This window comes from Babylonia areolata, chromosome 6 (assembly GCF_041734735.1).
Source record: "Babylonia areolata isolate BAREFJ2019XMU chromosome 6, ASM4173473v1, whole genome shotgun sequence".
NCBI lineage: Eukaryota > Metazoa > Mollusca > Gastropoda > Neogastropoda > Buccinidae > Babylonia > Babylonia areolata.
Genome location: NC_134881.1, coordinates 3,922,040 through 3,934,569, shown reverse-complemented (window position 1 = coordinate 3,934,569; position 12,530 = coordinate 3,922,040). Strand labels below are relative to the sequence as shown.

General features: G+C 38.8%; 1 long non-coding RNA gene across 1 annotated transcript; it reads right to left on the bottom strand.

Moving 5' to 3' along the window:
• Positions 1-2,722: 2,722 nt before the first annotated feature.
• On the bottom strand, positions 2,723-10,247 carry LOC143282659 (uncharacterized). The gene is made up of 2 exons (XR_013055288.1): positions 5,178-10,247; positions 2,723-5,108 (listed from the first exon to the last, which is right to left on the bottom strand). It is a non-coding gene; the product is annotated as an uncharacterized LOC143282659 (long non-coding RNA).
• Positions 10,248-12,530: the final 2,283 nt, after the last annotated feature.

The window sequence follows — 12,530 nt, the reverse complement described above, 5'->3', positions numbered from 1 at the left end:
ATAATGATTCCACGCACTCATCTGGTTCTCTTGACTTGATCTACAGGCTCATTATCTGCGTGTGTGAGATGTTACGAGTCTTTTGAGTCATAGAATGTCATGTGCTAGCCAGGTCTGTTTTTGACTCACACACTGGATGAAGTGCTGGCAGTGATGGTAGTGGCTGTCTGATTGATGATCCACACGTTTATTATTCAGGTGAGGTGTTAGGATCCAGACACACCCATTGTCCAGGTGAGGTGTTACGTTACCATGGGGATAGCAGTCGTCTGACTGATGCACATTCGTTATCTGACAGTTGTCTGATTTACACTCTCATCACCAGGGTCAGGTGTTACCAGGGGGTTCACGGTTTTCTGATTGATCCAGATATTCATTATCTGTGTGATGTGTTACCATGGGGATGATGGTTGTCTGACTGATTTACAATCTCATTATCCAGTTGAAGTGTTTCTGGGGGGATAATGGTTTGTTTGAAGGATGATCCACACACTCATTATCAGTGTGGTGTGTTACTATGGGGGTAACTCATTACCAGTGTGATGTGTTACTATGGGGGTAACGCATTATCAGTGTGATGTGTTACTATGGGGGTAACTCATTATCAGTGTGATGTGTTACTATGGGGGTAACTCATTATCAGTGTGATGTGTTACTATGGGGGTAACTCATTATCAGTGTGATGTGGTACTATGGGGGTAACTCATTATCAGTGTGATGTGTTACTATGGGGGTAACTCATTATCAGTGTGATGTGTTACTATGGGGGTAACTCATTATCAGTGTGATGTGTTACTATGGGGGTAACTCATTATCAGTGTGATGTGTTACTACGGGGTAACTGTCCTTTGACTGATTCACACATTCGTTATCCCGCTATCTTCAGTCCTAAAAAGGTCATGTGGTAGCCAAGTATTTAATTTTTTTCACAGACTGTTTACGAAAGACTGGTTACTTGGTTCATGTGTTTGTTTCTTTGTTTATTAGTGGCTGCTGAATTTGGAATTGGTTTTTGTTTTTGTTTTTGTTAATTCCTGCTTTTGCCAAAATGCAGGCACAAACAATCGCATGTGCACACATGTATGCACATTTATACATATGCGCACTTGCTCCTACCCCCCTCACTTGCACACACATGCATATATGCATGCATATGCACAAGAGTACATATGTGCATTTAGCGTCATATTTATGACTAGATTTGAAACAAAAGAATACACAAATAAGCTCTCTCTCTCTCTCTCTCTCTCTCTCTCTCTCTCTCTCTCTCTCTCTCTCTCACACACACACACACACACTCACTCACTCACTCACACACTGACTTTGGGGGGTGGGGGTGGGGTATTTACTGATCTATTCCATCCATGCAATAACTGTCTGGTCTGCTTGTGAAGAAACAAGAAATCCATTTGTTTCCTGAAAGACAGACAGCTGAGAAAAGAAAGAAAGGGGAGACTACCTGTATATACCCGTGATGCGAAGACCTGGACCTTTATGTATAATACATTACATTTCCTTGCTGTACATAGGAATGAACAAATAAACTGTTTTTTTGTTGTTTTTTTCAAGTTGGCTGACTGATCCATTTAATCATTCCGTTCATGTAATACGCATTTTCTAAAAGATGACTCAGCCTTTTTCTCTGAATTCATCATAACCAGTTACACAGTTCACACCTACATTTCTGGTCAAAGCTCTGTATTATTTATTCGATGTGAGATCTCCGGTCCAAAGACAGGATGATTGTGTGTGTTGAGAAGAACAGAGAACAGACCTGACAGATCATTTGAAGTGAAAGAAAGAAGGGAACTCTGAATGAAGATACAATTAGAAAGGCATCTTCTTGTGTCGAGCATGTCAAAAGCAACACTGTGTTGTTAACATTTATCATTTCTGATGGGAGGTGTTGCTATCGTTACATTTGGTCTTTTCTTTTGGAAATTCCTCAACCCAATAATGTTAACAAATTTATGTTAACATTCAATTGCTCTTCTGATATGACAGATACTTGGACATTTTTTGATAATACATAAGGTTAAATTGATACTTCAACAGTGTTAGATAATCACAAGATTAAAAACATTACTGTCAAAGTTCCTTTTCACAGCACTGATGAAGCTATGGCAGATAGTTTTGAAGGTTCGAACCAGATAGTTTTGAAGGTTTGAACCATGATGAAACAAGCCAGTGAATGGCTGTCAGAACTGATGAAGGTTGATCATTACTGAAGGTTTGAACCATGATGAAACAAGCCAGTGAATGTGGCTGTCAGAACTGATGAAGGTTGATCATTACTGAAGGTTTGAACCATGATGAAACAAGCCAGTGAATGGCTGTCAGAACTGATGAAGGTTGATCATTACTGAAGGTTTGAACCATGATGAAACAAGCCAGTGAATGGCTGTCAGAACTGATGAAGGCTGATCATTACTGAAGGTTTGAACCATGATGAAACAAGCCAGTGAATGGCTGTCAGAACTGATGAAGGCTGATCATCACCGTGAGGGTGTGTTTCTGACTGTCAGGTCTTGGTAGGACTCCAGCAGTGTAGCCCGCCCATGCAAGGTCTGTGATGCTTTCTTGTGATACAGGTTTGGTTGTGCATCATTGATCCTAGTCTGTGTGTGTGAGTGTGTTTGTGTGTGTGTGTGAGAGTGTGTTTGCATGCGTGTGTGTGTTTGTGTGAGTGTTTGTGTGAGTGTGTTTGTGTGTGTGTGTGTGAGTGTGTGTGAGTGTGTGTTTGTGTGAGTGTGTGTGTGTGTGTGTATGGCTGTGGGTCTCAAGGAACTGGAGGTTGGTACTGTCTTGTTGACATTGTGGTTGGAGAAGAAGTGGGGTGAACACAAAAGGCTTTTGTGTTGTGTTCTGTTCCGGTAAGGTGTGCTCACTCTTTTGATTTGTGTGTTGTTGTTGTTGTGTTATCTCTGATTCTCAGAATAGAGTTTGATGTTCATGCTGAATGTTTTGGATTTGTTGTTGTTGTTTTTTGGGTGTTCCTTTTGTTGGTTGGCTGGCTGAATGTCTTTTCCCCACCTTATACATACCAAACCCATTTAAAACATTTCACAGTAAAAAGAATCAAAGAATACAGAACAGTTCTTCTTCTTCTTCTGCGTTCACTCGTATGCACACGAGTGGGCTTTTACATGTATGACCGTTTTTACCCCACCATGTAGGCAGCCATACTCTGTTTTCGGGGGTGTGCATGCTGGGTATGTTCTTGTTTCCATAACCCACCGAACGCTGACATGGATTACAAGATCTTTAACGTGGGTATTTGATCTTCCGCTTGCATATACACACGAAGGGGGTTCAGGCACTAGCAGGTCTGCACATATGTTGACCTGGGAGATCGGAAAAATCTCCACCAGGTGCCGTCACCGTGATGCGAACCCGGGACCCTCAGATTGAAAGTCCAACGCTTTAACCACTCAGCTATTGGGCCCATCACAGAACAGTTCAATTCTGTTTTCTTTTTTAGGCATACAAGCTGAAATTAATGAATTAGAATTTTTTTTTTTTTACAAATATAAAAGTTTTAGAAGCAATGATGAGAAATCGGTAACCATAATTTGATAAGTGTTAAGTTGAACCGTGCCTTTTTTTTTGTTTTTGTTTTTTGTTTTAAATCTAGCTTGTTAGTATCAAGTTTGTATCTAGTCACAGATCTGAAGTAAGTAGCCCACTGTTATCGTCAACAGTGAAAAATGTAAAATAAACAGTAACAGATCATCAACTCTCTGCATGTTTCAAGTGGAGCGATACCCTCACAGAAACTGTCTTTGTGTCTGCAACGAACATAGAGTGTTGCTGAGCCTGGCAATACTGATGATCAGCATGGTTCATGAAATACAGAGTACTTGCAGAACAACAACAGCATTCTTTGTCATTTGCGTAGTACAGCATTCATTTCCTGATTATCTTCTGTTATTGATCACCCCCCACCTCCACCGCCACACCCCCTCTCCTGTCGTTCCCCTATACCCAGTGCTCTCCTAACCCTGCTTTCCCCGAGTGTGACAATGCATTTTGAAGACAAGAAGATGGGGTCATTGATCAGTATTTTGATGTTGAATATTGTGATTCTGTGCAATAGTCACTGACCTGATTCTAGAAACTGATCCCATATCCCATGTCATTGTGTGGTCATGTTGAATTGGAATATATATCATATATATATATAATTGTATCCAGAATGATTCTAAATGTCTGAAGTAAGGTTCATTCCTTCATTTTTTTTCTCTAATATTATTTTCAAGTTTTCTCTGTGTGTGTGTTGGCATGCTGTGAGTCAGTATGTAGACACTTTGCTCTCAGTCTGCTTGAATATGTATGCTAGTATGTGTGTGTATCATGTGTATGTGTGTGTGTGTGTGTGTGTGTGTATGTGTGTGTGTGTGTATGTGTGTGTGTTTGCGTGTGTGTGTGTATGTGTGTGTGTGTGTGTGACTCCAGATGTTTTCTCACAAGCCACAAAACCAGCCCTCATAATGTTCACATTTTGTTAGTTTAACTGTGATTTGTTTTGTTCAGTTCACAACATGTTCAACTTTGTTGTAAATGTCCCTGCCATGTGGCCCGTTGTATATACACTTGTACATACTGTCTTAATGATTCTCTGTTGGAAAGCATACCACAGCTATTTGCAGTAATGTTGCAGATATAATAAATTGTAATGGGTTGTGTGGAATTGCATCTGTGTGTCAGGAGAGGCAGCAGGTTTGAATTCCAGCTGCCATGAGGTTTACCAAGCGGTGTGAGTGTGTGTGTGTGTGTGTGTGTGTGTGTGTGTGTGTGTGTGTGGATGTGTGTGTGTATGTGCGTGTGTGTGTGTGCCCATTAGTGTGTATGGATTGTGTGTGCGCATATGAGTGTGTGAGTGTGTGTGTGTGTTTTGAGGGAAGGGAGGACCATGTGCTTTCGCATACACATGCATAACCTCTGTGAACTGCAGCCTTGAACATGAAGCTTCTCTTCGGATTGTACACACTCTGTACTCTGTTCAGTGCTTGTGTATTCACTGTATCAGTTCTCCGTACCTGTGCTTGTGTATTTTCAGTACCTGTGCTTGTGTATTCTCCGTACCTGTGCTTGTGTATTTTCAGTACCTGGGCTTGTGTATTTTCAGTACCTGTGCTTGTGTATTTTCAGTACCTGTGCTTGTGTATTTTCAGTACCTGTGCTTGTGTATGCTCAGTATTTGTTGTTGTGATCATATATCTCATTATGTTTTCTTCTTCTTTTCAACATATCCAGCTTTGTTTGTTACCTGCCCCCAATATGAAGGCAGTGTGGGTGTGTACAGCTTTCAGTCTGTGTCAGTCTTTCTCTCATTGAAGGCTACGCATACCTGCATTTTACAAAACAAATCCAGGTTAAATCTGACATGCTGATCAGTTCTGATCTGATTTTGGTTTGGAGGCAAAGTTGGAATTGATTCTTTCCTTGATTTAGGATCTGTTGCTGACTATAATGTTGAAGCAGTGCTACTTTCGTTTTGCTTTGGTGTGATTTGCTTTGGAGTTAAGTAAGTTCTAAGGAGATGGAAGCTTAAAAAAAGAAAAGAAATAAAAAGAAGAAAATAATGGAGATGCGGAATCACACATGCATGTTACTCCCGGTTATAACCTTCAAAGCCTGAAACTGTGAAGAGTGCTGTTCCAAAGTTTCATGCAGACAAGATGATTGAGAGAGAGAGAGAGAGAGTAGGGGAGGTGAGGAAGATGGGGGGGGGGGGGGGGGGGCACTTGTTTTTTCCATGCTTGTTGGTGTGTGTGTGTGTGTGTGTGTGTGCGTGTATGCATGCGTATACGTGTAATCTCTTTCTTCAGTCTAAATGCCTGTTCATATTGGTTTCAGACGAAAAGTCCTTTTCCATGTATGTGCATTCATCTTTGCATCTTTGTGTACTTTACGTACATGTTTTTTGTTGTTGTTTTTTTCATTTTCTTTTTTTACGTAGGCTGTTAACAGACTCCACTGGCTGATTTCAAGATTCAGTTTCTTGTTTTTGCTTCCTTTTTTTGAAATTTTATTTTAAAGAACGTCCTTTTTCCTTGCATTTTGAATAATGTGAAAAAGAATGTGTCAGAAAAATGGTTAATGATACTTGTCATAGTGTAGATCTGTCTTTGGTCTGGAATTGAAAACAACAACAACAAAATACATATTAATCTATCTGTGTTGGAGAGACCTAATATTGAAATGCGTGTTTGCTTTCTAAATGTCTGGCGTAAGGTAAACAGTCATACAAAAGATTTCCTGATAATTTTAGCAACATGGTTGTGAGTCTTTATCCATTGTTGTTGGTTTCTTTTTTTTCTCTCTGTGTGTGTGTGTGTGTGTGTGTGTGTGTGTGTGTGTGTGTGCTGGGTTTGGTTGATGCCAGAATATGTCATGAAATGAAGCATAGAGCCCCATTACATAGTTATGTACCAAAAAGGATTTCCATAGCATCAACATCATCATTGGATGATTATTGTAGTTGGTGTCCTGTGTGTTTTGTTATGTTCATGTGTTCATTTGATGATGTCTTTATTCTTTGCTCAGGTTTTTGTGTTATTGTATAAAAACAGAAACAGAAATTGAACAGCATTTCCCCACCTATTGTTCTTTTCATAATTTTTTTTCTATTTTTTTCTATATTTATTAAGTAGTAACGTGCGAAAACAAAGTGAGTTAGCAGTGCTTTCTTCTTGATTATTCCTCTCCAGTTTACTGGAAACATATCAGTAATCATCAGACATACTGACTGAAAAAATACAAAAGAAATAAAATAACAGTAAAAGAATACCCTCTAAATATATTGCACATCACACCTGCAATATTATCATGCTTTGGCAAAAATAGACTAGCTCTGCAAGCTGATCCAAAGGTGTGTGCATGCCTGTAGACGTGACTGCGACTGGGAATGTAAAAGCTTTAGAAAATATAATGCGATGATTGGAAATTGGAGACTTCTTTTGTCTCCGGAGGTTGCAACTCCCACATTACTCAATGTCTGTTAGTGGGTTTTTACATGTATGACAATTGTGTCCAGGACTCTTCATTGGAAAGTGGGCCTGTTCCTCTTCTTTCATGTAAGAATGGAAATATGTGTCAATATCTCAAAGTTTATTTGAAAGGGTGCTCTGAATCAGTGACCATGGATTTCTGCAATCACCATCTCAAAATGATCTTTGTTATTGGTTATTTTTGTATGTTTGTTTTTTTGCTGATTCCTATCGCCCTCCTGAACACGTTAAGATTATTTTGTTTCGCCTTTAGAATTTTGACTTGCTTTTGTGTTGTTGTTTTTAAAAAAATATTTTGATATATTTTTATGTGCATGTTTGGTTTTGATTAGTTCTTGATTTAAAAGAAAAAAAAATCTTTCAATGCTTTTGTTTTTTATTTCAGTATTTTGTTTTTCATTTTATTTGTGTTCTGCACAAACGAGTGGAGAGCACACTTCATGCAGATACAATAACTTTACTTTATTATAAGACAACAACAAAAAGTTGAAATTTCTGCGGTCACACAAATTTTCAGAAAATATATTCATCTGAAAGCCAAGACCACATTGACGGGCAAATCGGGAAGAAAGGCTTCAGGCCAAAACCAACACACACACACACACACTCACACACACTCACACACAGAGGCATGCATGCACAAACACACACACAATAACACACACATGTATGTGCACACACACACCACACACACACACACACACACACACACACACACACACACACACAGAGGCATGCATGCACAAACACACACACACATACACAAACACACACATGCACGTGCACACACACACACACATATATACACACACACACATACACAGAGGCATGCATGCACAAGCACACACACATACACACACATGCACATGCACACACACACACACTGATGGAAGATTCAATTGATAATTTCCCATTGAGAGACATAATTCTTTCTCATTTTCAAATGTGTATTTTATTTCAGTATGTGTCCTTCCAGGCATAATATGTTTATCATTGCCAGCATCAATTGGCAGTGACCTTGATCTCCTGATTGTTTTGTTTCTGTTTAAATTTAAAATAAAATTTTTGTTTACCAAATATTGACAAATGTCCATTTCCATGTGCCTTGAGGCTTGAAAAGCACAGTAACGATTCACTGAATTTAGCCATCATTAATTTTTATCATGTTAGAGAACCACAGTTTGGCCACTGTAGCTCTGAGAATCACATTTCCATCACAGTTGACTGTTTATTGTCACAAAAACAAATGTTCAAAGAAATGAAAGGTTACTTTGAGGAAAACGGGATGATCTTGTTGTTAACATGGAGTTGTTTCTGTAAAAAGATTCAGACCAATCTGACATGGAGTTGTTTATGTAAAAAGATTCAAACCAATCTGTTTTGATTTTCCGATGCGTCTTTGTCCCATTTTGTTAGTAGATTTTATAAAAAGATTGAAATCCATCTCGTTTTTTCCCATACATACTTTTTGTGTCCCATTTTGTAAGTAGATTTCATTTAGATATTTAAAAATGAGAATGTACACCGTATGGTTCATAGCTTGTCTTCTTCTCCCTCTTTCATGCAGCAAGCAGTCAAAACCTTTGTTGTTTGGTGTCGGGAAGTTGATTACAGAAAATAGCTTTGTTTGCTGAATCATTTTCAGCCTGTGGCCCCATCCTGTTATGAATTTTTTTTTCTAATATTTTGGAAGATGGGCTGGTGTGTTTGGAATGCCAGGGTATTGGTGTGTATTTTTTTGGTAGCATGCTATATGGATGTCTGCCTGTAAGTATTATCTATTTATTTATTAATTTTGAATACATGATACTAAAGATAGTAGTCTTGTTTTTTTTGTGTGTGTGAACCTTGCGTGGTATTCTTTTTTTCTGTTACTCTTGTTTTGTGCGTTTTTTGTCCTTTCAGCTTTTCAGTTTTGTTGTTTATATATATCTTTGCATATGAAGTTACTTTTTAAATTTTTTTGATTTCTCTCTTTTATCCACATAATGAATGTTGACCTTTTGGTGGTTTCTTTCTTGAATGTAGGATGTATTGACCAGAGTTCCATTTGATTGTGTACACCCCGAGTGATCAGCTGTACAGAATGGTACAGCTCTGGGGGGCCTCTTCCACACTTGGGTGCTGCAGTAGTGCACAGGTTCTGTTTCTTTTTTCTTCTGCAAGAAAATGGTTGTATGTTTTGATGTATTGTGTATCATTTCAAGTCTCCAAGTACATGACACTTGTACGTCCTGATGTGTTGTTAATCATTTCAAGTTAAAAGTACTCTTTTATTATCTCCTGATGAGATCTTTCTGGTCTTTCTGTAAGACTTTGATATTGTTTTGATCATTTTGATAAAATGTGCCCCTTTATGGTGGTAAAACACAGCCACAGTGACTGCCTGCTGTACTGTTGTCAAGGACGAGTGCTGTGTATTTCTTGCACAAGTCTGTGTGGGTACTGTCATCACCAGCCCTTGACCAGATTTGACAGCATTTCCCTTTGTTGTTTCAATGGTTGGATTTAAAAAAAAAAAAATCCCACTCCCACTTACCCATAGCATGATAAACAGATTTGCGCAGTCTCACAGTACAGTTGATCTTTGCGCTCTCTGCACAGAAAACTCACAGGTACTCAGTGTATTATATGGTTCAGAACTAGCAATCTTTGTGGTCAGGGGTTGTTGACTAAAAGATGAACAAAGCTTTCTAGTCAAGGGAGCCAGACTTTATTCACTGAAGTTGCATAACTCAGCGCCATATTTACACAACAGCTTCTAGTCTTTTCCTATAGACTGCACATTGTGCACAAATTTAGTTCATGATGTTAGTATGTTTGAACTGCCCAGAACTAGCATGTGGCATGAGGATTTGAAACATTAATCTCTCCTTTGTTATTTTGGAATGAAAAATACACTTCCAGAAATGTTGCGAGGAAGAAGTCCAAATCTGAAATGAAAAAAAAATGGCAGTCTGTGTGGAGGTAAGTTTCCTTCCGTTTTTACTTTTCTGTTCACGATGCTGTTCAGGTTTTTTCTTGCTGCTTTGGCAGAGGGAGAGAAAGCAAAGCATGAGGCTTTTAGAAATTATCTGTGTATTGATATTCTGTATATTTGTTTTGCAAATGGTGGAAGGTCCTTTTTGTATTCTGGAAATACTGCGCTTCCTAAGGAAATATGAATAAACGGCATTAACAGAACTTTCTTGTTTATGATTTGCATGGGGAGGATGTGGGGCTCTTTTGTTGTTGGTGATGGTGGCAGTTCTTATTTTGGTTTTATTTGTTTGAGTGGTGTGCGTAGTTAGGAATTGCTTTTGTGTTTTTTCTGCCCATTGGGAATCTGAATACTTCATGCTGTCGCCATTCATTCCCTCAAGCCCCCCCGCCCCACCCACTTCCCCTTACTCTCTGTTCTGGATGAAAGTGCTTTGGTATGTCATCCTTTAGTGAAAAGTAATTGTGAGAAAAGATTGTGTGTTTTTGCGTTATAACAATCCAATGAGGAACTCTGTAATAATAAAGTCTTGCGTCTTTAGCAAGGTCTATATTAGCATCATTTCCAGAAATGAAGTTTCAGATCATTGAACAGTGCCTCTGAGATGGTGCAGCAATCTCAAGACACTGCACAGCTAAAAAAAAACCCAATAATAATTAAAAAAAAAAGGACTGATATTGCTTTATCTAAACTAATGTAAAGCACTTACCAATTGGAAATGAAATGCTCCTTAAGTTTGAAATAACCTACTTTACACATCTTAGAGGTATCATCAATTCAGCCTTATTCTGTAAAAGGTAGGTATATTGTGATCACCATTTATTTGTCTCTCTTCAACTGTTCAGTGTATTTTTACACTGATATTAATTCTAATTGTCTTGTCTCTTTTTGATCTCAGTGAAAGTAATTGTTGCCAGAACCTTTTATTTCCCCAACAAACCAGGAAATGTATTCCACAACATTTTCAGTCCATAAATCTTCATGAAACTATTCTGTGATAGCAAAATATGCTGCTCCTTGAGCGTTATTAAAAAAACAAAAAGCAAAAAGCGAACAAACTTGGAGGAGGAGCAAGTATACAGTCTTCATTCCAGCAATCACAGCCTTAATTCCAGCAAGTACAGTCATCATTTTAGGAAATTTTATTAAGCACACAGTCTTCAATCAAGCAAGCACAGTCATAATTCTAGCAATTACACAGTCTTCATATGTTGTATTAGCAATCACACAGCATTAGGAATCATACAGTCTTTATACTAGCAAGCTCACACAGTCTTTATTCTAGCAATCACACAGTCTCCATACGTTGTATTAGCAATCACACTGTCTTCATTCAAGCAAGCAGTCTTCATTCTAGCAGGCAGTCACAGTCTTCATACGTTGTATTAGCAGTCACACTGTCTTCATTCTAGCAATCACACTGTCTTCATTATAACAATCACATAGTCTTCATTCTAGCAGTCACAGTCTTCATCCTAGCAAGCTCACACACAGTCTTCATTCTAAGAAGCACAGTCTTCATACTAACAGTCACACAGTCTCATTTTAGCGATCACACAGTCTTAATTCTAACGAGCACATAGTCTTCATACTAACAATCACAGAGTTTCATTTTAGCGATCACACAGTATTCTAACAAGCACACAGTCTTCATACTAACAATCACACAGTTTCATTCTAAGGAGCACAGTCTTCATACTAGCAATCAGAAAGTCTTCATACTAGCAAGCACACTGTCTTCATTCTAATGCTCAGCTCTGTCATTATTTCCAGGAGTGTTTAATTAGCTTTCAATCAATCACATACAAGTAACAAAAACATGCATGATCAGTCTCTTCACGACTGAATCCAGAAAGGAAGACAACCAGCATAACTCACTTCCTTAATTAATAACATGAGCTACTTGAAACAACAAAACCAGTCATGTATATGTGCCCAAGTGAACACAACAAAAACCTTTGCCTAGACATGGCAAGTATGATAGTTGTGTCCAACTATGACCACCAGAACAGCAGTGGAGGTAACTGCTGACGCAACTGGAGGTAACTGCCGACGCAACTAATCTGGGCTAGACTTTGATTATAGAGGAGAGTGTCCTGTACTTTGATTTTAGTGGGGGGGTGTCTTGCCCAAGTTTCATGCCCACTCTCTTGGCCAAGAGGGCTTCAGGACAGTTGGCGTTGGGATAGTACCCCAAGGCTGGGCACAAACATCACAATGACACTAAGCGTGTGTTTATTGTTACTTGTGTGTATATCTCACAAACATAATTCAACAATGCACAAAGATGAACACTCCATTCAAACTTAATTCAACAATGCACAAAGATGAACACTCCATTCAAACATAATTCAACAATGCACAAAGATGAACACTCCATTCAAACTTAATTCAACAATGCACAAAGATGAACACTCCATTCACAGTCTGCATGGTCAATGTGTGTGTTCACACCCACACCCCCCCCCCCACACACACACCCCAACCTTCCCTCTCTCCTTACCTCTTTCCTTCTCTTTGAAAACAATCAACAATAC